Raw genomic sequence first — 24992 nt, 5'->3', positions numbered from 1 at the left:
TTACCTAGCTTGTGCCTTACACCCAGGTACCTCACTCATGGGCCCCGTGAGACTGAGACCAATCCCATTTCCCTTCACCAGGAGCTTTTTGTTGTCTCAGAGCTGTGTACATCCAGATCAGGACCTTTCTCTCATTTTTCTGACTAAAGGGAATACCCTTCATCCATTCAGAGGAGGCGTCTTTGTTTTTTTTTTTTTAGCCTGTATTATCAAGGCAACTCTGGCTAAGACATTTCCAAAGCAACTTCTTTAAACCTTTGAAATGATTTTTGATCATTAAACAATATTGCATTTTAGTAACTAGTGATAAATGTCTCTAACTCCCTATGAATCACTCATACAACTTTTAGCTATCTGAGGTTCTATTACTTCTATTCTGGGTAATAATAGCAACAGACAAGAAGAGTCATAGGTAACATAAAGAGAACGGATTGTAAAGTTAGTGGGATGGGAAATTAATATTTATTGAGAAATTTTGGTTATTTTAAATATTTTATCTAATGTATTGGAAGGAGGGAAACTTGCCATTTGACAGGTAATGTTAGAAATTAATTCAGAAATATACTAAAAGAATGCAAAATACATAATTAAACAGATTTAAGAGAGCAATTGACTTATAAATATATGTAAGGTAAATAATCAGAAAAAGTTAGGGGAAAATGAATTTTAAGCCCTTCCCTGGAGTAATTAGAAGATTCATTCCCTAGAAATCACCCTTTCCTTTTTTAGCACTTGCAGAACATTTCTAGCACTATCTGCTCACATCAATTATTGTATACACAGAAGCAGAAATATCAAGGAGTCATCACTTAAAATAAACATAACTGGATCTCAGAGAGATTTTTTAAAAAGTTTTTAGAAGTGCTTTATGATAAATTACAGAGAAGTAATAAAAGAAGAAAAGATTTTATCCAGGACAGTTCATAAATATGTTTGAGAAATCAATATGCCATTATATCCATTTACCGATTATTTTTTCCTGTATATACTTAACTACAGTTAGTAATAAATTATGTTTGAGAACTTATAATAGACTTTCCATCAGTACTTGAAGATAATATTTTCTACCTATCAATGTAACTGCAGAATTTGAGACAATTTTTAATTTCAAACTTAGAGTGAATTACATGTTGATTCTAAAACTTAGTTTTCATAAGGAAAGCATATTCATTATGATAGCATCTAGCAATGATGATGATTTTATTTTTTTGCTTTGACAATTGAAGTCCTAGTGCTACATCCAGATTCAGATAAATCTGGAACTAGTTGATTCATTCATATATCTCTTCAATTCTCTATGTGCTCCAGGATCATTATCAAGAACTCCATTTGTTATTCTACAAATTCAAATCCTGGTTTTGTGTTCTTTAAAGATAGCAGAATTATAGGTAATAAAATTATATACCAAGAATGTTCCCACCACTTGGCATGCACAGTACTTTGTATAAATTGCATCTAAACCTCAAAACAACCATAAAAGGTAATAGTTATCCTTTCTACTTACAATGAGAAAGCTAAATCCTGGATACGTTATACAACTTGCTGGATGTTAGTCATCTGATAATTGGCAAAGTCGGGATGTTAACACAAGACTGTTAACTATAAATTTTGGTTTTTCCCCCACTAAGACTAAAATACATACTTGCATTACATTACAACGGTAGTTTTTATGTGTCCTAACTATGTGTAACTTAGCATAGGCACCTAAAAATCTCGATCTCTTTAGGCATTTGGAATATTTTCCAAATAAGGCTATAAATTCTAGAATTAAGTATTTACACCTCCTTTATCCTTAATATGAAGCTCAATGTTCTTTCTTTAAAAATATACATGCTTAAGGGGCTGGCCCCGTGGCCGAGTGGTTAAGTTCCCGCGCTCCGCTGCAGGCGGCCCAGTGTTTCATTAGTTCGAATCCTGGGCACGGACATGGCACTGCTCACCAGACCACGCTGAGGCAGCGTCCCACATGCCACAACTAGAAGAACCCACAACGAAGAATACACAACTATGTACCGGGGGGCTTTGGGGAGAAAAAGGAAAAAATAAAATCTTTAAAAAAAAATATATATATATACATGCTTAATAATTATCACACAGTAGCTATATCAGTACTAACGACTGTCTTCCATGGACCGTATAGGTACTGATATATTTAATTTTCAAAACAATCTTAGAGAGTAGGTGCTAGTAATATTACCCAAAGTTTATAGCTGATGAAACAGAGGGTGGAAGAGCTTGAATAAATTACCCAAGGCCACATTCTTAGCAAGTCATAGTATTGGGATTTAAGTGTGGCTGAGCTGCTCTTGATTAAACACACACAGAGAATAATTTTGCAAAAGAATAAGTACTTAATAACAGAATTAATATGGTACAAGAATTCCTTTTACAGGAACATTTTTATTGAAATTTTAGACATTATATTCTTGGACATAAAATTCAAGAAAATAAAGTCATACTCTCTCTAGTGTCCTCCATACTTATTCAATATATTTCTGCTTTAATATATACAGGAGATGACTTCAAGTAATAAGTGAATCTAGGCCATAAAAATGGTCCTGAAAGAAATAAAACAGACATTATTAGAAAATATGAAGCTAAAAATTGTTTCAATGTCGAGGCCAATGGCACATAATGTAGAGTTGGAAGTAAAGACAAAAAGTAAAGTTAGATTACACAGTCTTTGAACAGATAAAATAAATTATATCTTCAGAAAATGGTGGAATAGTGAATGTCATCAAGTATATGTGACAGGCAATAGATAAGTTTTAGTGGCAACTTTTTGGATTTAGTACAGCATTGGAAACTAAAAATGTGCATGGTAAATAATTCCCTGATTTACTAAAATTTAAACCAATTTAATAAAAATAAGTTAGACCTTTGTGATAGAAGAATGAAAGGGGTTAATATTTAAAATTCAAAAAGTAAAATTTACTAGCACGTTCAGATTGTATTAATGCCAAGCTAACTGAAGAATAATTATTAAAATGCCTAAGTAATCTTTTTTCTTCCAAGGTGAAGAGACTGCTGTATAGATAAGAAGAGACTGTTGTGTTGACTACCAGGTAGTCTGCTGTAAATAAGTGCTCGCTGTCTGCAAAGCTTTTAATGTAGCATTAAGGACAAAAGCTAACGATGCTTTCTACTTTCAAGTTCTTGATACCTCCTTAGAAAGTCGAAATAGACCAGGCAGAATTGTACACATGGACAAATATAATTGAGTTAAACAGGAGCATTTCAGGAAGTGCTGCAAATTTATAGCGAGGTAACTGGAGACCTGCTTGATGCTCATGAGAGCTAATAGGGTAAAACTACTCTTTTTAGAAATATTTTGAAACCTTACTATGGGAATCACTTTAAGAACCATTGAGACATTATTTATTAAAGAAAAGAAAGAAACTATGGGTAAGAAAACATAAGAAAGCGAAGGGAGGTGAGCAGCTGCAAGGACTTCACAAGTATTTCATTTAGTCTATTCATTTAATCTATCTTCATTTAACCTATACAAAAATCCCTGAATAGCGTTATTCCTTTCCATAGTTATAGTACAATTAGGAGAGTTTTAAGCTCAGACTATCACTAAATGGTAGTGTCAGAGTTTGAACCCTGGTATAAATAAGTAAAAAGAAACAAAAAAGGCTCTTTTCATGACAACACTCATATGGCATCAAAACTTACTAGTATTCTGAAAGATGAGGAAAAGAATGAAAACTATTGTATATTTTAAATGTAATAGAGATTAATTTTTGAGTCCAATAAGGTTTTATTATCTTTATTTCTCAAGAGAGACAAACCATAATTCTGAGAAGTAAGGTGTGGTTGCTGTAAAGGTGTTAGGGAGATGTTTACAGCTATATTTGGGACTGATTATAGGGATATAAGTAGGAGAAACTGCTGCAATGCTCCAGGCCAGTGGGTCTCATAATTTCAAATGCATCATAATCACCTGGGGCCTAAGAACTTGCACTTCTAACAATTTCCGGGGTGAACTGACTACTGACCTAGGGACCTCACTTCAAGAACCATTGCTCCAGGCGACAAGACACTTGTGTTCAGAGAGACACATCACAATAACAGTCATCTGGGCTTTCTACTGCCTTGGGACTCCCTAGGCAAAGGACTGGGATTTGTGTGATATCTTATTATAGAGTATAACAAACTGTTAATTAAATTAAAATCCTAAAATTTTAATTAAATTAAATTCTGAAGTTGGGAATTGGATTTACTATAAAATACCTGAATTAATATATATTGCTTTATTAAATTTATAACACATTATTACTTTCAATTCCTGAAAATATTAAGAATAAAATAAACATATTACCAGTCAGCAGAAGAAAATGCACTCTCTTTAAAACTGCATGTCACTGCTGTGCAAAATACTCCCATTACCTTCAGTGAGGGATGAAGATGGCACACACCCTTTAAAAAATATTTCATGTTTTGATTTTGAATATGCATTTTAATTTTATTTGAACACATTCAGTAATTTGAAATAAAATACACTTTCACAATTAATTTAGTTGGGTTATGTACTAAAATGCATTCAGTAATTCTAAATTAATATAGCCACACATGTTACTTTATTCTGTATTCCATTAGAAAGATCTCTTATGTTTATGCGGTACAGGCAGATATATGGGGCAGATGGAAAAAAGCCTTTCTTTATTTGTTTTCTCTTCATTACATTTTATATTTTCTCAATAAAGCATAGATATGATGAATTTTAGAATGCTTAAGAAACTAAATATCTTTAGCAAATTAAAGCTATTTATGTTTTGAGTATGATACAATACTTTCTCCAAAATTAGATCTTTTAAATAGTTTTTAAACAGCAAATATAATAGCATTTACAGTTGCATATAAAATCAAGTGACATCATCTAATAAATAGGTAATAAATAAATAAAACAGAAGTTTCTTTAATTTTGAATAACCAATGAATAACTATTTAAAATGTGCATACTCCTAAAGAAAGAATGAAACTAAAACATGCATATAATGGTACTTTTATATCGACTTGAAAAAATAGGAATATCTTTGCAAGTATTAAGTTAACATAAACAAAAGGAATATTTTATTATATTGAACCACAATAAGTCCGTGTTTAAATAATTCTGTAGAATTATTTCCATTGTGTTAGTTCATGCTATTCAAAAACAGGATGGGATTCAAAGAAGTAAATGTTGCTTTCTGATATGATTTTCTAAATAAATGATTTAATGCTTAGAAAGATGTTAGGGTTGGGGATTTCCAGCTGGAAAATGTAATTCTGAATGCCAAGTTCATGGTATTCAAGCTCCTCTGCTTTAAATGTCAGGGCTGTTCGCCTGTATCAAGCACTGGACTGATAAAAGCAGTTAGGGAAATAGAAAACAGAAAGGAAATCAAATATGCCACATGGAAGAAGCGAGCAGACCACTGTGACAACTCACAGCCTTCTTTGGAAAAGAAACAGTACCTGAATTAAATTTCTGAAAATAGGTTAGGTTGCTTTCAAATTTTATATTCAAGTCATACAATTATAAAATTGTAATAAAAAATAGACTTTTGTACAGCCTGACTTAAAAAAAGAAACTGAGTGGATTTTTTCCACTGTGTAATCAAAAGTTAAAAACAGAAATTTTGTAGGAAGGACATATACAAAAAGTTTTTCTCTTTCATTTGACTCATTTTTCTTACTTGCCTTTTCCTCTTCCTCCTTTGAACATAGGTAATATTAACACATTTTATCAAACTTTTGTGAGATGAATGCTGATTTGGCATATGTTGGTGGGCAACATATTTCCCTTTAGTAGAAACAGATTAGAAAATGTTTACCCATTATATAGCATCACTTAAATAGGATGTAAATCTAAAGTGATATAAACTGCAACCTATCCATTCAGAATTTTTTAAACATAAACTATGTTTTAAGTGTTGAAGTACACAGTTGATTTTTAATATATGTTTTGTTTTGGTTGCTAACAATATGACATATGAGAAAATACTGAAGTCAAAGAAATAAAACACCCATGACAAAGACCACTCAATGGACGCGTGGATGATAAAAATCAGAAAGAAACAGGAACACTTTCATTTATTTTAGAAGAAAATAAAATCTCAACTATACCCCTCCACCCTTACTGTCTCCTTATATAAAGAAGATATAATATCCTCATATTATATATAATTCCCGCCAGGGTTAGGCCATTCCAATATTGCACTTTGATTTTATAGAGTAAGTTATGCTTAATTTAGAATGAACATCTTATTATAGCAGCTAGATAATAAAATTTGCTTAATATACTTAATATATTAATAATGCTGTTTCTTAAAATTATGGTAAATTACTTTAAATAAAAATTCCTTGACTGCTCTACCTATTATAAAGTAAATAAGGGAAAGGTCCAACGTGAATCAAACACATCTTCCAGCGAGACAAGTTGGTTATTGCACATTCCTTTCTTAGCCTTTTTGGTTGTTTCCGGCAGAAAAGATTCACATATGCTCTCATGAAACTATTAAATAAATCCAACAGTAATGGTGATGTATTGAATCTATATGAGAGCTGAGGATTTAGCCAACTCATGCTGCCTCCTCCTTTCCTCTCTCTTTCTTTCAAATATTTAGTAGTGTTATTAAATCTTCTACTGTTTACCTTTGAATAAATGTACTCGATACTTATTTAGTTTTCTCTTTTCTACGTTTCCATTCACCCACTAACAATTAATTAGTCCCCTTAATCATGTTTCTGGAGCTCTTTCTTGTGCCCACTTCTTTCACATCAAGAACTCTTCCTAATAACTTCCATCCACCTAGATTTTTGAACACCCATCTCTGTGTCCTTAACTCAGCAAGTCCACAAAGATCCCTTGAGATCTCCATCAGAAATCACAGCATTCATATGGCTCCCTTTAGTTTTCCTTTTCTCAGAGTTCATAGCACTGTGCTTCTATTGTGCAATGACAAAAAACTATTGTCACATGTATTTTGTCCAATTTTTAGTTTTTTAGGGTGAAAGGTTACATCTAGTCCCTGTTATTTCACCATGGCCAGAACAAAAGTCCACAATGCTTTTTGAAAGTTCATCACATAATTATAATGTATAGCCAGGGTTAAGAATCATTCTAAAGTAGAGTGGACTTTTTTTTTAAAATGAAGAAACTTTATATTATCTTAAAATATGAGACATTAATATTTGGCTATCCCTTCAAATTCTATCCAATTTCATCTTACCTCAAGAGATGGATTTGGGGTTTTTTTGTTGCTATTTTATCTGATTAACCTTTTATTTCTTTTAACTGTTTAGTTTCCTTTTTTGTGTACGTGAGGGAGATTGACTCTAAGCTAACATCCTCTGCCAATCCTCCTCTTTTTGCTAAGGAAGATTGTCCCTGAGCTAACATCTGTGCCCATCTTCCTCTGTTTTGTACATGGGACGGCACCACAGCATGGCTTGATGAGCGACGCTGAGGTCTGTGCTCAGGATCCGAACCCCTGAAGTGCAGACTGCTGAAGTGGAGCATGCAAACTCAATCACTATACTACTGGGCCAGCCCCATTAGTTTCTTGCTTTTTGAAATTCAGTCCTCATATCAGCAGCACTGTCATTAAGAGCATATTAAAAATTCAGAATCTCACATCTGCTCAGTTTCAGTCCGAATATTCACAAGATCCTCAGGTGATCCCTGAGCACCTTATATTCTGAGAAATTCTGAATAATATACATACTACAAAACTAATGAAAACCAAATGAAATTGATACGTGAGGAATCAAGATAACTAACAAGACTTTTAAAAGACCATCTAAAGGGTAAGTTATTTTGTATTTTAAGTTGTGTTGATTATGTATCTGCTACTACTCTTATGTTACTTTCCCACTAAGGGGATAAAGTGGTAATTAAAGCAAATATCATATTGTGGAAAGTAAATTCTAGCTCTTGCATTTTATTTGTGAGCCAGTTCCAGTGTATAGGTCAACAGAAACATGCTGTCTTTTTCTAATGTTAGTTTATTCTGTCATTTAGTTCCATTTAGTGTCAGGTTGTGTTAGAATTGTTAGAGCACACATAAACCAGTTCAGGGAAAGAATGGTCATTCTTTGGAAATAATTGACAGAATAACAAACCTTTTACTACTTTGCAGGAAGTCAAGACACATCAACAGTTATGTCACTTCTTCTGCAGTCTTTCTGAAATTTTTATGGAATGCTGTAAATGAATAGGTGACATAACATTTATTGAGGGAAAAGTAAAATACTTTTGAAAGATGAATGTAAATGTATTATTTATTGCTAAGGTAAATTTAGCAGTCTTTTCCTACTTAGTTTTTCCTTCAACTTAACAAATTGATAGGTAAACATCTTTTGGGAGTAAGGTAATGCGATGGGGGCTGCATATGAAGATATATGATACCATTACTCTATCAGAGAGCTAACAATTTATTAGGAGAATATGAGGTATAAACACAAGAAAGTTCAATGTAAAGTAAGTGTCATCAAAGAATATCACTGGATATTAAAAGAAAAAATAGCATCATTTAGCCTTGAAATCAAAAGGAAATTCATAGAGAAAAGATAACCTGTGGCCAGGTGCTAACGATGCCATGCTGGAATTCCTGGTGGATAGCATCACGTTAGGAAAAGTCTAATGGCAGGAGACCACAGAAGTGATTGACCTGGATGATTATATGGGAAATTGGAGAGAAGAAAAATTTAAAGTGAAATCTCGAGTGGGACCACCGAAAGGGGAATTTGTATGCAGAGTGATTGAAAACTTTCACTGAGTGACAAAAGCAGTGATCTGTTCCATAAACTACAGCCTCCCACAGGATAAGTTAGAGAAATGTGGAGCTAATTAGAAGGTCTGTAGCAATCTTGATAAGGGAATAATCAGAATGGAAAGGAGGCATTATGTATCAGAGATGTACTGCAAGTAGATGCTACACTAATTTGAAAATAATTGGATAGAGAGAAACTCTTAAGGCACCAAAGATCATCCAAAGGAATCTAGTCAATTTTTCTTAAAGAATGGTTCCATTTGTACACATTGTAAACTAAAGTGAAAGAACTAATCTCATTCAGAAAGGAGTTTGAGGCATGCTGAATTTATGATGCAGCTGGAAAATCTAGATGGAAATGTAGAACAAGCAGACAGAACGAATGTCTAGATTTATTATTTTTTTTGAGGAAGATTAGCCCCTTGCTAACATCTGTGCCCATCTTCTACTTTATATGTGGAACGCCTGCTACAGCATAACTCGATAAGTGGTGCATATGTCTGCGCCTGGATCTGAACCTGCGAAGCATGGGCCTCTGAATGGAGAGCGCAAAATTAACCGCTTTGCAACCAGGCTGGCCCCCATGAATGTCTAGATTTTAACAATAGAAATTAAAGACATATCAATTCAGTTTGGCTTGTATTAATTTTGCAGTATGCATAATATGTATGAAGCTAGAAAAGTAATGGTTAAAGACATAGAATTGCACGAAACCAAGGAAACATATTTGAGATAGCATGGAAAAGACCAAGAAGTAATAGAGAGCACAGTTATGAGGAGAGAGACATATAAAGAATAGAAAATGGTGAAGAAAATAGAAAAAAAATATGTATGTTTCAGGATAGGAAAGAGTCAGGACAAATGCAATGAAACAAAGGAAGAGAATTACAATAGGCATCAATAGTTTCAAGTATTTCAAAAAGAATTAGATAAACGAGATTATTATTAAATATAAACTTAAGTGTCAGTCATGTGTTTGGACTTTCCAGATAATATCTCTGTGATAAGTTTCCTAGAATTCATAATAATCTCCCCATTTTAAGGTCAACTGATGTAATTAGTAATGATTTTCCATGTGCAGTCTGTTCCTAGCAGTACCTAGATTTATGTTTTACTGAATAACCAGGGGATGGGCATCGTAGGGAAGTCATCTTTAGAATTCTGCCTACCACAACTGGAATCTTCTTCTTTCAGGTTTACAGAACTTTTTCTGCACATCTTATGTTTCATATTCCATGTCCAGGGTTAGGTAGCCAATTTCTTGATCCAGATACCTCATTCTCAGTGACTAAGTGAACATTCCTTCACAAGGTCTTTCTAAGTAATAGTGAGTATTGAAATGCTAAAGAGGATGTCTTCTTTCAGTTAGCTCTACAAAATTCTTCCTGCTTCAAGTGTGGATCTAAGATTGACTCTCTCAGTATAGAATGTTCAAAGACTGACCCTTGGTTTTGCCTTCAAGACTGGTCACGGTGGGGTGGCGTATCCTCTCTCAATGAGTTGTGTACTCTTCCACACTAGGCAAAGAGAGTTGGAGTAAACGTATCTCCATGACTGAAGTCTGGTCAGAAAACAAAACAAGAGAAGAACCTCTCAATAAAAACACTGTTTCTCTCACATTAGACCACCTTGGATACTATCATGCTACATGAGTGATGCCTTTACATGCCCAAAACCCTCCCTGAAATCTCACAGTAGCATGACGGTGGGTGTTCCTGCTTAATCAGGTATATTCCATATGGAAGGAAACATAATTTAAATAAGAGTGCTGAGAGACAGGGAGAATGACACTGAGAATACAAGTTATGCCTTAGTGATATAAAAACACCCACATTCTCAGAAAGTTTAGCGTAGAAGAAATACCATTTTCTTATGGGAAAAGCATAACAATGGTATTCCGTCTACAGAAAATTATAGCCTCCCCACTTTTTTAGCTTTTGCTCCATGTCTAAACAACAAATTGTTCTGCATTGTGTTCCTCTCATCCAAATTTGCTATTCTGCATTTTATTTTGCTAAAATCTAATTCCAAATAGAGAACAAAACAAACAACATACCCCAAAGTTGCCATTACAAACTCTTCTTAATAAACATATAGATTTTCATTTAATCCTCCATTGTGTTCTTGATATGACTTACTGCTCTGTCAAAAAGCTCAACTTCATCTTAATATTCACCATATGGCTATTCCCTCTACCTATCCAAACAATCATTGCTGTTTGGGCACAGACAACCTCACATCCTGGCACGATAAATAGCAGTGGTAGCTGTCCTTTACTCTCTTTCACAGTGGGGGTGGAGCAACTAGGGTTATAGGACATTCTTAATGCATAGAATATCCTAGTAATGAATTTGAGGTCATAGACCAGGAAAAAAAGTGGGGTAAATATTGGTTAAAAATTTGGAAATTTTATCTGTCATGTGTAGGCCTAGAATTGAAAGAAAATGAAGATATATGCATGGAAAGTATTTTCTTTAATGCAACAGGTATTTTTTGAGCACTTATTATGTCTAGGCACTGTGTGGCACACTTAACCCTAAAATGTTACCCTTGCCAACAAGTAGCTTAGGATCTAGCTGTTGAGAAAAGATAGGAAGTGAATTAATGAATAATTAATAAGATGCCAAAAAAGGAAAGGAGAAAAGCGTCAAATAATAGTAAAATCTGTTGTGAATCACAAGGAGGGAAGAAGGTTCCTAGATAATTCTAACTGATTCTTCCAAAAATGAGGGTTCTTGCTAAGTGGCCAACATCATTTCCAGCAGTCTTTCTTCTTTTTTAAATTTCTTTTGGTGAGAAAGATCGTCACTTAGCTAAGATCTGTGCCAATCTTTGTCTATTTTGTATGTGGGACACTGACACAATATGGCTTGATGAGTGGTGTATAGGTCTGAGCCAGGGATCCAAACTAACTAACACTGGGCAGCGGAGGCTGAGCATGCAAACTTAACCATTACACCACAGGGCCTGCCCCCAACCTTGCTTCTTCAAGTACTTTTGCAACAATGAAAATTAGACAAGTGCAGCTCTGATTAAGATAAAAAGAAACACTGTGTACATTCATGCAGAATGAAGAACTTTCCAGAGAAGCAAAGGGAGGTTTTCCAGTGGAGGCTGGTAAAGGCTGTTTTGTTTTGTTTTCATTTTGTTTCATTTGTCCCAATGTCAAGATATTTTCCAGTCTAAATTATTCATCTGTTATGAAGAGCAAAATGAAAAATACAGCACAAGGTGCAAAGTGATGTTCAAATAGTCTTATTAAAGATATTCCTCTCCACTGCTGAATCTGTAAAGCCTTTTAAAAATATATTTAAATTGGGAAACTTAAAATAGGTTATTAACTACATATTAAGTAAAATAGCTATGACATAATTCTGGCACACCAGTTCATAAAACTGAGTCTCTTGATAATTTGATTGATGTAATTTTGTTCTTCATATACTTATGATTTATAGCCAGCTGACTTTAAAAATTATTAGATGCAACTGATTGATGTAATTAGACCATGAAAATGAATGAAATCTTCTGACATATTAGGCGGTAACTCATTTAAATGAGGTGCCTAATTTCTTAGCTTCCAGAGTCAGATCAATTTTAGATAAGTAATTTATACTACTGAATTATATTCCAATTTATGAGGACAAAAATATTAAGCACTATACAGCCTGTTGAGGAACTGCCAAAGAATCACAGATTTTAGTGCTGAGACAGTTAAGTGTATAAATGTTTAATGACCTAAACCAACAAGCCAAGATTTTTTAATGCAATAAAAATAAATGATATAGTTCAAAGCAGTGACAATTGCTAATTTATGAACTATAAACCTTACTAGCTGGGCTAGGTATTGCCAGATATAGTCATCTAATGAAGGAAGTCTTTTGCAAGCCAATAATATAGTTGGAACTTGCTTCTAATGTATTCTAATAGAATTTGTACCAAGAATTAGAAATGTCATTTTCATTGGTAATGAATGGAGTGTTGATTTATAACTGAACTCCAGGGATCTATTTATAACTACTTAACACTCACTGAGGCTTGAGGATATGTATATATGATATTTATACAAAAGTAAATATATTCCAATGAAGAATGATTTGTTACTCAAGACATCGTCTCAAGGTGTACACAGTGCAGAGCATGCCTCTCTCATTGTTCATCAGAGAGAAGCCAGAATCTTATTTGGTATGCAATTCCTTTCTCAGTTGGAACAAAGGTATTGTGCAGCCTATGAAACAAGATGGCAATTGCAAATAGCTGCAAACTCCACCTCCAGAGAGTCTAACAGCAAACCAAGTAATTGTCTGAGTCTGTAGCAAGAACAGAGCTTACCTCTCAATTGCACATACCTAGGGTGAAGAGCCCACTGTCATCTCTTGGAATCACAATGGGCATTTAAAAATGTATAAATATGCTGCTCTTTGAAACACCTAAGTTTATATTTCACTGCACACATTTCTGTTTATGTTTGGAAATAATCTATTAAACTGCAGAACCTTCAATTATTTATAGGCTCTTTTCTTGCTCTTTAACAGTAGTTTGGGCTTTTGGACGCTTTGGGACACATTATTTTAATGATTTCACATAATTTTATATTCCAAAAGGGATAAAAATGCCTTTGCATTTTAAACACTGATTGCTGCCCATATATATTTTTAAAGCTATATATCTATATTAATAATTGTATATATGTAGTAGACATTAAAATAGAGCGATATAAATTCTTGCAACTTTTTGAAATACCTTTTTTTAGAACCTATTAATATTTTTAACACAAAAATTTATTCTACCATGTTATCAGAGTGTGCATATCTTTTGAGGAGTAACATATGAATTCAACATTCCTTGGATCTTTTAAACTACTTTAATAGGTTTCTATGTCCATATCCATGTGTATGATTTTCTCATATTATCTGGAATCAGTTAAAATGAAGATTTGTTTCATATCTCTACTCTCATTCTTTCTTTGGGACAGGATTTTCATCTGTTTTAATATGCATTGTTTTATCTAAACATCAAAACCTTCCAAATGTGAGCAGGAAACAGTCCAGCTTACAACAATAGAGGCAATTATCCAGCCAAGGGCAGAACACTGGTGATTACCCAGGGCCAAGTTCAGAATACTTGCTTCCTAAGGAAGTTGTATTTATGGACATTTTATCTTTATATCTTTTAACCGAAATGCGATATTTGAGATTTCAAAGAATCAAAGTAATCCAGAGAAAATGTTTTGGGGCAGGGATGTATGAATTTTGAACTCTTTTTAAAAGAAAGGTTTGTGTTTTGTTTTGTTTTAGATTTGGGAAAGTGGAGTGGTAGGAAGAGTGAGATCGAAGTTTTAAAAAGTCGAAAAGCAATAGTTGCTGTATATTTTTAACAGGTATTGTGCAAAGTGTGTTTTAGCTGTCAGACTTGCCAGTATTGATGCCAGAAAGGGCCAAGATGATTTCTGACTCTGCGGTTGGTCTTTAGAGATATTGTTTCCTCTTTGCTATATTTTTTTTGAGTCACACAAACGGACTCCACAGCACATGGACATATCCACACAGAGAGAGGCCAAGAATAAGAAATAAATTGAAGAATGAGATAGATTGGATATCAGTTTTATAATAAGGAAATTAGATTAATTTATACCAATATCAAACTGAGTTTTAATTTCCTATGATTTAAATTCCTTTTTTATGTAAATCCTCACTTAAATACTTGTAAAAGCATACTTTATATCCATGTCTCTGTCTATGTACCCCCACTGGAGATCCAATACTTAGTACTTCATTCATTGCAAATATTGTCCTAAACCATTGAAATACTCCGGTTTATACCTACTAAATTTCCAATTTCAGAAGTTACTGTTTCACAATAAATTCCAAAAATGAAATAAATTCCTGAATAATAATCACTGTTTATAGGAAATATCAGCTATAATATACTGAAAACAAATTATAATTTTACACAGTAACAGGTCACCAGCTACAGAGCTGCAAAATGTGAATTTACGGGGATCGTGATCTACCAACTGCTGCAAATGACCTTGAAAACCCAAAACATCATCAAACCATGCAAGCACTATTGGATTTCTGTCAAGACCATAAAATATTTAAAGAAAATAATAGAAGATCATGGAAGTTGCAGAGTAATATGTAAGAACATTTGGCAGATGGTAGATTTACAACATCACAGTTCTATCTGTATAAGCATAAATTAGTCAAATTGATCTATAGTGAGTATCATAACCATTTTCCAGGACATTTAAATAGGAATATGCAACAAGGATACATTTTCCCTAAGGAAAGTTATAAGTAAGGGGGAAATATTTCAAGGAATAAATAAAGGCCATTTATCTGTCAAATGTATTCTTGTTCCTGTGTTTCATTTTATATTGTGCCACCTAATGATTATTTTGTTGGTTATTTTAAAAATCATTTCCTTGGACAACCTTGACTTATAACTTTGTAGATGTATTTAACATCTTCAAGAGAATAACATTTCTTTTTACATTGATAGAGAATAGGTTTAATTTTTTAAATTACTATTTAATTTATGGTTGCAGCTAAAAATTAATGCTAAATTTTCTAATATTGATTTAACTATAATACATATACAAAAGAGATTAACGAAGGGTGTTTGATCTAGGAGGGGCATTGTTTATGGATGGGTGTGAATGCACACGTTTATTTGATCAAAGAGTGTGAATGAGAAACATAAGAGAGAAGGAATCAAGAACTCAATGTGGCATAAGAGGCTGAAGGGATTTTTGATGTGAATTGTGACTTTCAAAAAATTTCTCATAAAAGCCCACTATGGGGCCAGCCCTGGTGGCCTGGTGGTTAAGTTTGACATGCTCTGTTTCAGCAGCCCAAGTTTGGTTTCCCAATGCAGACCTACATCACTCATCTGTCAGTGGTCGTGCTGTGGTGGCAGCTCACATACAAAAAGAGGAAAATTGGCAGCAGATGTTAGCTCAAGGTGAATCTTCCTCAGCAAAAAAAAAAAAAAAAAAAAATTCCACTATGGACAGCTGCCTCATATGAGTGTATTTGGTCAGGAGAGGGGTGAGGGGATCAAGAACAAAACAAATCTATAAGTGTGATGGCTTTGTAACATGTAATATTGACTAGGCCAAACTACATTTCCCAATGTTCACTTTCTTGAATGTTTCCAGTTAGGGTGGGCTGCAAGGGGGATTCTTGGGAGATTGAGGGCACAAGGGAAGCAGCAGCCATTTTTTAGTTTATACACATTGTTGCTGATCTTCTGACTCACATTGCTGATATGAAGCAACAGCTGGGCCTGCACCTGCTCTACCTTCCCCTGCATCCTCCTTCAGTTTCTCTGACTCCTGGGCCACAGGTGTATGTTTAGTTTTGTGATGAAGGGCCCTGGCTTCTGCAGGATGCCCTTATCACCAAAGTCAGAGGCAACAAGAACTGAAACGGTTTTCAGTTCATCCCACGGAAATCCAGCTTGTTCTTGAGGGTTTCAGCCTACGCTTGATCTTCCCCACTTTACATCTATCTTCCCTAAATGGCAGCATGCCCTGTGGATGTCAAGCTCTAGCACTAGATGTGGAAGCCACAGCCTTACAGAGACTGATTATCCAGCTCTCATTCTTCCATGATTGTATATGACAGCTTCCCTGTAACAAATCCCTTTTTTTATATATATATATGTATATATGTGTGTGTGTGTTTACACACAGACACATACAAACACATAGTTCTTCTCTGGTTAATTGTTGACTGATGTAATAACTAAAATTTTTGTCAATATCATGGCAGAGATGAAAATTCAGTCATAGGATACAGAAAGGATAATGAGAATTCAGTAGATGCAAAAAATCAGAGCCCAAGGTGACTAAGAGAAATTTTAGTCCGCAGAAATCCACAGGGAATTTTTAGGGTTGTAAGATGGTTTTATCTAGATATTAGCAGGCTAAGTAACCCAGACAGAAATATGAATTGCATTCTCCACTGCAAATGTTCTTCATGTTTTTCTCCTGCCTTTGTCTTGCCCATGTAAAATTCAACTTCTACATAACCTTCTAAAAAATCTTTTATAAAATGCACATCTGATGTCAATCTCATGCTTAAAGTGACTATTTTTTTCCAATGGGATATAGCCCAAGCCCTATCATGTAAAAATCCTTCATTTATTTAATAAGTAAACAGTATTTAAACTCTATTAGGTGCCAGGAAATCTGCCAGGCTCAGGGGATAGAGTGCTGTAAAGACAGACAAGTACCTTGATTCTTGCATATTGCCTTCTAGGATTTGAAGATTATATTCTTTCATAGAGAAAAAAACGGCACAAAATTATGGTCGCATACTTGTCTTTCCCTATGAAATATTTTAACAATCGTTGTCTTTCTTAAGAAACAAATAATTTCCTTCCTTCTACTTTGTTCCAACTCTAGTCAAGGTAAACCTTTTTGTTGTCAATATCTTTTAAAATATTGGTCATTCTGCTCTTTTTTGTCCTTCTAATAAAGATGAGCTTCTGTACTGATCCTTGGTCTGTAGATGCTGCCATTTGTAGATGCCTTTGGTAACTGTGAAGTCTAAGGTCACATACAAAAAGAAATGAGTCTTAATTCTTCCTGTTGCAAAAGGGAGAAGAGATTTTCCCTCCTCTTGTTTTTCTCAGAGCATTTAGCTTCGAAAACATATTTTCTCGTCTTTTGAAATGTATATAAATCCTTTCTAAGGCTAGATAGGCCTTTCCTCAGCTGGCCTTTTGTCAGCTTTCTGACCCAGGGATTTCTTTCTCAAGAACCTGGGAGCAATCTCTTTGAAATACCAACATCAAGGGAGATGGCACTCAGATCTCCCAGATTCTGTAGGTGGATAGGAACCTGGCTTAATAGGGTGCCCATTCCGAGTGACACAACTGCCTCCTGTCATAAAGAGATGAGAAGTTTGTTTTTACTCCAGATAAAGTCAATTAGCTAACATAAATAGTTATCCTAATTACCAGGTAAAGTTAGGATGAACTATGTGTGACAAATGGTGTTGTCAAGTCCTCTTGCTTAAGGACTAGTTATAATTTATCTTGAAAACATGTGTAATGGGTTGTATCTGCCTGGCTATCTAAAGGGTGAGATCTCTTTCTGTCTTTGCAAGTTTACCAGATTGCCTGTGATGTGCATCCCATTCAGGGCTAACTCTTATTCAAGAGCAGACTGTTTTCTTTTTCTACTACATTTGTGGAGTGATTTTTTTTATATCAGGAGAAGATTTTGTTTTCAGTAACATTTCCCCAACAAAACTCATAAACTGTTTCCCTGGGGGCATAGTTATTCATTTTTACCTTGAAAATTGAAATTTTTCCTTTTTAAAATGAAATTTTATATTTCCCCTTAAATGACTTTTATAATGAGCTTAGGCCTATTTTTTCCTGAAAACGTTAGTCTCCTTTCCTAAAGTTTATATATATTAATAAGTTCATAATCTTGTTCTTTCCTTTTTTACATAAAAGTAAGACGACTTGTTCATGCATTTCATCCTATGCTAGGTTTAGGGAAGTTTCTCTAGTACTGTCTCATGTAGATGTTTCTGTTCTCATTTTTTATTGAGATATGCTTGGCATGTAAAAAGCTGTACATATTTAATCTATAAAACTCAGTGAGTTTAGAGATAAGTATTCACTCATGAAACCAACCTTACCATGAGGTCATAAACATATCCATCACCTCCCAAAGATTCCTCCCAACCACTTTGTTACTGTTTATGTGTGTGTGTGGTAAGAACACTTAACATAACACCTACCCTCTTAGCAAATTTTAAGTATAAAATACAATATTGTTAGCTATAGGCTGTAGTATAGATCTCCAGAACTTGTTTATCTTGCTTAAGAAACTTTAAACCATTTGACCATCACCTCCGCATTTCCCTTTCCCCCCAGCTCCTGGCAACTGCAATTTTACTCTCTGCTTCTATGAGTTTGACTATTTTAGATTCCGCATATGAATGAGATCATGTGGTATTTGTCTCTTTATATTTGTCATTCACTTAGCATAATACACCAAGTCAACCATGTTGTCACATTATTTTTTAAGGCTCAATAATATTCCATGGTATATATATACCATATTTCTTTATCCGTTTATCCATAAGTGGACATTTAGGTGGTTTCCGTGTCTTGGCTATTGCAAATAACACAGCAATGAACACAGAAGCTCAGTTATCTCTTCGAGATCCTGATGTCAATTCCTTTGGGTAAATACCCAGAAGTAGAATTGCTGGATCATATGGAAGTTCTAGTTTTAATATTTTTAGGAGCCTTCATACTCTCCACATGAGAATATGATTAAACACACTTTAAATTTCTTTTTCTTCTGAGGAAGATTAGCCCTGAGCTAGCATCTGCCACCAATCCTCCTCTTTTTGCTGAGGAAGATTGGCTCCAAGCTAACATATGTGCCCATCTTCCTCTACTTTATAGGTGGGACACCTGCCACAGCTTAGTTTGATAAGCGGTGGGTAGGTCCATGCCTGGGATCTACACTGGCGAACCCGGGGCCACCGAAGCCAAGCATATGAACTTAACTGCTGCACCACTGGGCCGGCCCCTAAGTTTTTTAAATGAGATTTTGCAATATAGAGATTACAACATTGGCATAAGGCAGTGCACGCAGTAGTGGCATGTCTTCAACGTTCTTACTGACTTTTCCTCATTCTAATCTTGTACTCCCACGTTTCCTTGAATCTGTTCTTACATTATCACTTATTTACTCTGATTTTACTTATATTATAAATATATATAAATAACCCATACAATTACAGAGGAAACTTTAAAATACTTTGAATTTTGGAATTGTTTTAATTTATGCTAGATTTTAACTACATTAACATTTTCATATGAAAGGTCACAGAAATATTAATAAAAAAATGTTGCAAAATAAGATCTCATTTTTTTCAGAATTCCTTTTTTAAGACCCAAATTCCTCAGATAATGACCATTTTTGAAAGATATGCATTAGAAACATACATAAGTGGACATTTAGGTGGTTTCCATGTCTTGGCTATTGCAAATAACACAGCAATGAACACAGAAGCTTTATACCATTTGACCATCACCTCCGCATTTCCCTTTTCCCCCAGCTCCTGGCAACTGCAATTTACTCTCTGCTTCTATGAGTTTGACTATTTTAGATTCCGCATATGAATGAGATCATGTGGTATATGCCAATAAATGACATTTAGAAAAATAGTATTTTAGTTGTCAAAGTTTTTCACTTCTATAACTTAAACAAAATTGTTATGTTTGAGGGCAGAAATCAGAAGGTAAATCAAATAGCTATAGTCCTAAGTTAAAAATTCTAAAATGTTATAAACTCCTTATATATTTTTTAAAAGGTTAAATTTTGAAAGTGTAACTTCAAGTGATTTCTGTTTTAATTTTAAAAAATTATATGCTATTTTTTCATGTTGTCATTCAGTCTCTAAATGTGCACAAACTATGCAGGGCCAAGAAAAACATTCGGGACAAGAAAAACAAAAAAGACTTTTCTAGAAAAATATTCATCTCAGACATAATGTCTATCATCAAATATCAAATTGCCCTATATTTTCCAGTTTCTTTATGCTACTACTGTCTCTTTCCTTCCTTTACATTTGGCTCAAAGTAATCTGATATGTTCCACTTTGAAATGAGAGTCATTAACTTGTGTCTGAAAAGGTCTATAATAAAACACATCAATTTCTTAAGTCTGATACTAGCTGTCAGGTGTCATATTAAAGTGAATGTGTTCACAACAAATCAAATAATAATATAAAAATACAAATATAATTTTAAAACTATGATCCTTTTTCTGACTACCCTAATCATATTGTTTCATGAGTTTTTAAAAAATTTATAACTATATAAATTGTATTTAAATATACATGCAAACACAAAGGGAATTTTTGGTTGTCATTTTCAATGTTAAATTCATTGGGCCTCGGTTTTTTTTCTTGTGAAATGGAGACTCTAAATTTCCTAAGGCCTTTGTATTACTTGGAATTTAAAAGTTGACAGTCTATACAGGGAGGAGTCATTATACCCTAGTGGTTAGGCAAATAGTCTTGGGAGTCAAGCAAGTATAAATTAAATCTCAATATTTTGCAGAATTTCTTCCTAATCCTTTTTTTCTGCTTGTTCTTTACTAGTCAAAATTCACTTTCTTTTTTTCCAGAACAACAACTTAGGAAAAAAATATCCAATTTCACAATTAATGAACAGATTTTTTGAGGAAGATTAGCCCTGAGCTAACATCTGCTGCCAATCCTCCTCTTTTTGCTGAGGAAGACTGGCCCTGAGCTAACATCCATGCCCATCTTCCTCTACTTTATATGTGGGATGCCTGCCACAGCATGGTTTAACAAGCGGTGCCATGTCCGCACCCGGGATCCGAACTGGTGAACCCTGGGGCAGCTGAAGTGGAATGTGTGAACTCAACCACTGTGCCACCAGCCAGCCCCAACGAACAGTTTTTTAAAATGTTAAAATAGAAAGTTAATCTTAATTTTGAGCTAACACCAAAACACTCAATTTTCCATTCAACGTGAGTGCTTTCACTTTGTTTTTTTTTTTGTCAAAATTTGCTTCCTTACTTTGTATTTAAACTTAGAAATGTCCGCAAGGGCTTTTCTTTGTGAGAACTAGTGCTTTGGAAGACGTTTGTTCAACTCGCGCACAAAAATGGAATTAAAAAAAAAACCTCATGAAAATGTAACTAACACCTTAAAATGAAGTGACTTTAAAATGCTTTAGAAAAACATCGGGGGGAAAAAGTAAGAGATCCATAAAGAAAGATAGAGCAACAGAAAGCACTTAGAAATGTAATAGGAAGGATAATAAAGCATATAGAATTATAATAGTTTAGTCTGACAGTAATTGTGTTTTTACTTATTTCATTCTTTCTACCATTCTGTCACTAGAGAATTAGTTAATGGTGTTAAGTAATGGATACGTGCATATATTAAAATCTATCTTGCAGTGCTAACACATTCTGTCTGCAATTCTGTACGCTAATTTTCCTTTTGTATTTCCCTGTCATTAAAACTTTTCATAAACATTATTTTCAATAATAGATATCACATAACTCTCATAATATACTTAACTATTCTCATTTCTTTAGACAATAGTTTAATTCCAATTGACGGATTACAGAAAATGCTATAATATATAATTTTTTGCACTGATGTTATGTCATTATAATAAATTTGTTATCATTAGATTTACTGAGCCAGTTTATGAATACATTTAAGGATATTATTTTATAATGTCAAATGTCTTTAAAAAATATCGTACCAGATTTTCATTTGAATTATCAGTACAAGTGAGTATGTCACTCAAAAAATACTTTCGTCAGCACCGTCTACAATCTCCTTTCAAAAGAACTAGCGAATAATCAGCATTATTATTGACTTTTGTTTACTAACATGATTAAAATATCTGCATATACTTTTGTTAGCCATTTGCCTTTGGTCCTTCAATTATCTCCATTTTCTTGCCTTTAAAAAAGTTAGCTTGCTAGTATTTTTTTTTTTCAATCACAACTATCATTTACCTAAAAGTATTTTGCCATCTTGACTTTTACCTTCTATCCTTATGTATATTGTTCACTATTTGCAAAAGCTCTTTGTCCGTTGTTTATGATAACTACTGGATCAGTTTTAACCCCTCTATGCCCTCAGGAGTAGCAGCTAACAAATAAATGGCAACCTAAAATATCGTTAGGCAACTGATGTCTGTAAAGATAAATAAGGCATTAGAAAAGTAGTTTGGAAGTAATAATATATAATGTTGGAATATTTCAACAATATTCAAGAATTTAAAGGATTTAAAAATTGTAAACCAAATATAGTTATTTAAAATAAAAGGCATGGGGTTGGTCCACTGGTACAGCGTTTAAGTTCCCAGGTTCCGCTTTGGTGGCCCGGGGTTTGCTGGTTCAGATCCAGAGTGTGGACCTACACACCACTTGTCAAGCCATGCTGTGGCAGGCGTCCCACATATAAAATAGAGGAAGATGGCCACATATGCCAGCTCAGGGCCAGTCTTTCTCAGCAAAAAGAGGAGGATTGGCAGTGGATGTTAGCTCACGGCTAACATTCCTTAAAAAAAATAAATAAATAAAGATCAAAGGCAAAAATCTAAGCCTCTAAAAGATAGAGAGAAGGAAAACTGTCTAAGGACTTTGGACCCAAAAAACAATATCATATGCAAGACATTCATTTATTTATTTTCATGTTTTGCCTCATATGTCTTAGACTTAGAGCTAAAGAAGCTAGCAACCTGAAAATGCCAACAGGCCCAGACAAAACTTCCCAACAAAAGCTGTTCTCTCTAACTGTAGGACCAAGAAAGAGATAACCTAAGAAGATGCAAAACTTTTAAATAATAATTGCTCTAGGGCCAGCCCTGGTGCCCTGGTGGTTAAGGTCTGTGTGCTCTGCTTTAGTGGTATGGATTTGGCTCTCTGGCGTGGACCTATACCACTCATCTGTTAGTGGCCATGCTGTGACAGTGACTCACGTATGAAAAGAGGAAGATTGGCAGCAGATGTTAGCTCAGTGTGAACCTTCCTCAGCAAAATAATAATAGTAATAATAATAATTGCTTTAATCTAGTCAAACAGCTCAGAAAAAATCTGATTCTACTCCCATCCTCACCAGCAAAGGGTGAATAGGGAGCCTAGGCTTCCACACTTTTGAGGCTGTAACAAAATTCACCAAACCTCTCCAAGAGTGGCGTCAGAAAAGGCCAAGTAGTGAGTGGGGAATTTCTTTCCCTCTCATGAACAATGAGCCTTAAGTGTGTGATGTCAGTAGTGACCACAAGAGAAGCCTGGACTTCTACTCCTTTTGGCAGTAATGAGACACCCTTCCCGCTCACTACTTGGGCTGTGTCAGAGAAAACCTAGTAGAGAATCAAGAGTCTTATCACTACCCAATTAAAAAAAGTCACCCCCGGCCACATGGGGAGTAGAAATCCCACTCCAGCCAAGAGTAAGGAGGAACTCTCTTACCTTGGATGACAGTGGAAGTCAAGTGGGAACATGGACTACTATCTCCAACTGGAAGTAACATGACAGCACCCTTTCTTTTCCCCTACCAGAGTGGAGTCAGAAAAAATCAGTTAAAATAGAAGTTTAGATAAGATCAAGTCTCATAACATAATATCCACAATGTCTATATTTCAGTAGAAAATCAGTCATCATGCCAAGAATCAAGAAGATTTCAAATTAAATGATAAAAGATAATCAATACATGCCAACACTGAATGACTGAAATGTTAGATTACTCTGATAAAGATTATAAAGTAGCCACGCTAAAAATGCTTCAATGGGCAATTAAGAGCATGCTTAAAATAACTGTAAAAATAGAAAGCCTCAATAAAGAAACAGAACACATAAAGAAGAACTAAATAAAAAGTTTAGAATTGAAAAATAAAATAACTGAAATAAAAAGTTCAGTGCCTGGGATCAGCAACAGAACTGCGGAGATAGAAGAAAGGATCAGTGAACTGGAAGATGGAACAGTAAAAGTTACACAATCTAAATAACTGAGGGAAGTAGACTGAAAAGTAACAGAGACTCATGGGTCTGTGGGGCTACAACAGAATAACCAACATTTGCATGATTGAAAGCCTAGGAAAGGAAGAGGGAGTGGCTGAAAAAGCATTTGAAGAAAGAATGGCTGAAACCTCCCCAAATTTGGCTAAATAAATAAATGTACAGATTTAAGAAACTGAGAGGGCGCTGGCCCCGTGGCCGAGTGGTTAAGTTCGCGTGCTCTGCTGCAGGCGGCCTAGTGTTTCGTTGGTTCGAATCCTGGGCGCAGACATGACACTGCTCATCAAACCACGCTGAGGCGGCGTCCCACATATCACAACTAGAGGGACCCACAATGAAGAATATACAACTAGGTACCGGGGGGGCTTTGGGGAGAAAAAGGAAAAAATAAAATCTTTAAAAAAAAAAAAAACTGAGAAAAATCCAAATAGGATCATCTGAAAGACATCCATGCTAAGACATATGATATTTAATCTTCTGAAAAAGAAAGAAACTAAATCTTGAAAGCTGCCAGTGTAATCACCATCATATCTATAGGAGAAAATATAATTAGAATGACAGTGGATTTCTCACCAGAAAACGTTGAGGGTGGAGAAAGTAACAACACAATATATTCCAAGACCTGGTTAAAAACATAAAAACTAAAAAATAGTCTATCAAGTTAGATTTCTTTACTCAGC

Source organism: Equus quagga, chromosome 6, assembly GCF_021613505.1.
Source record: "Equus quagga isolate Etosha38 chromosome 6, UCLA_HA_Equagga_1.0, whole genome shotgun sequence".
In the NCBI taxonomy this organism is placed as follows: Eukaryota; Metazoa; Chordata; class Mammalia; order Perissodactyla; family Equidae; genus Equus; species Equus quagga.
This window is presented reverse-complemented; position numbering follows the sequence as displayed.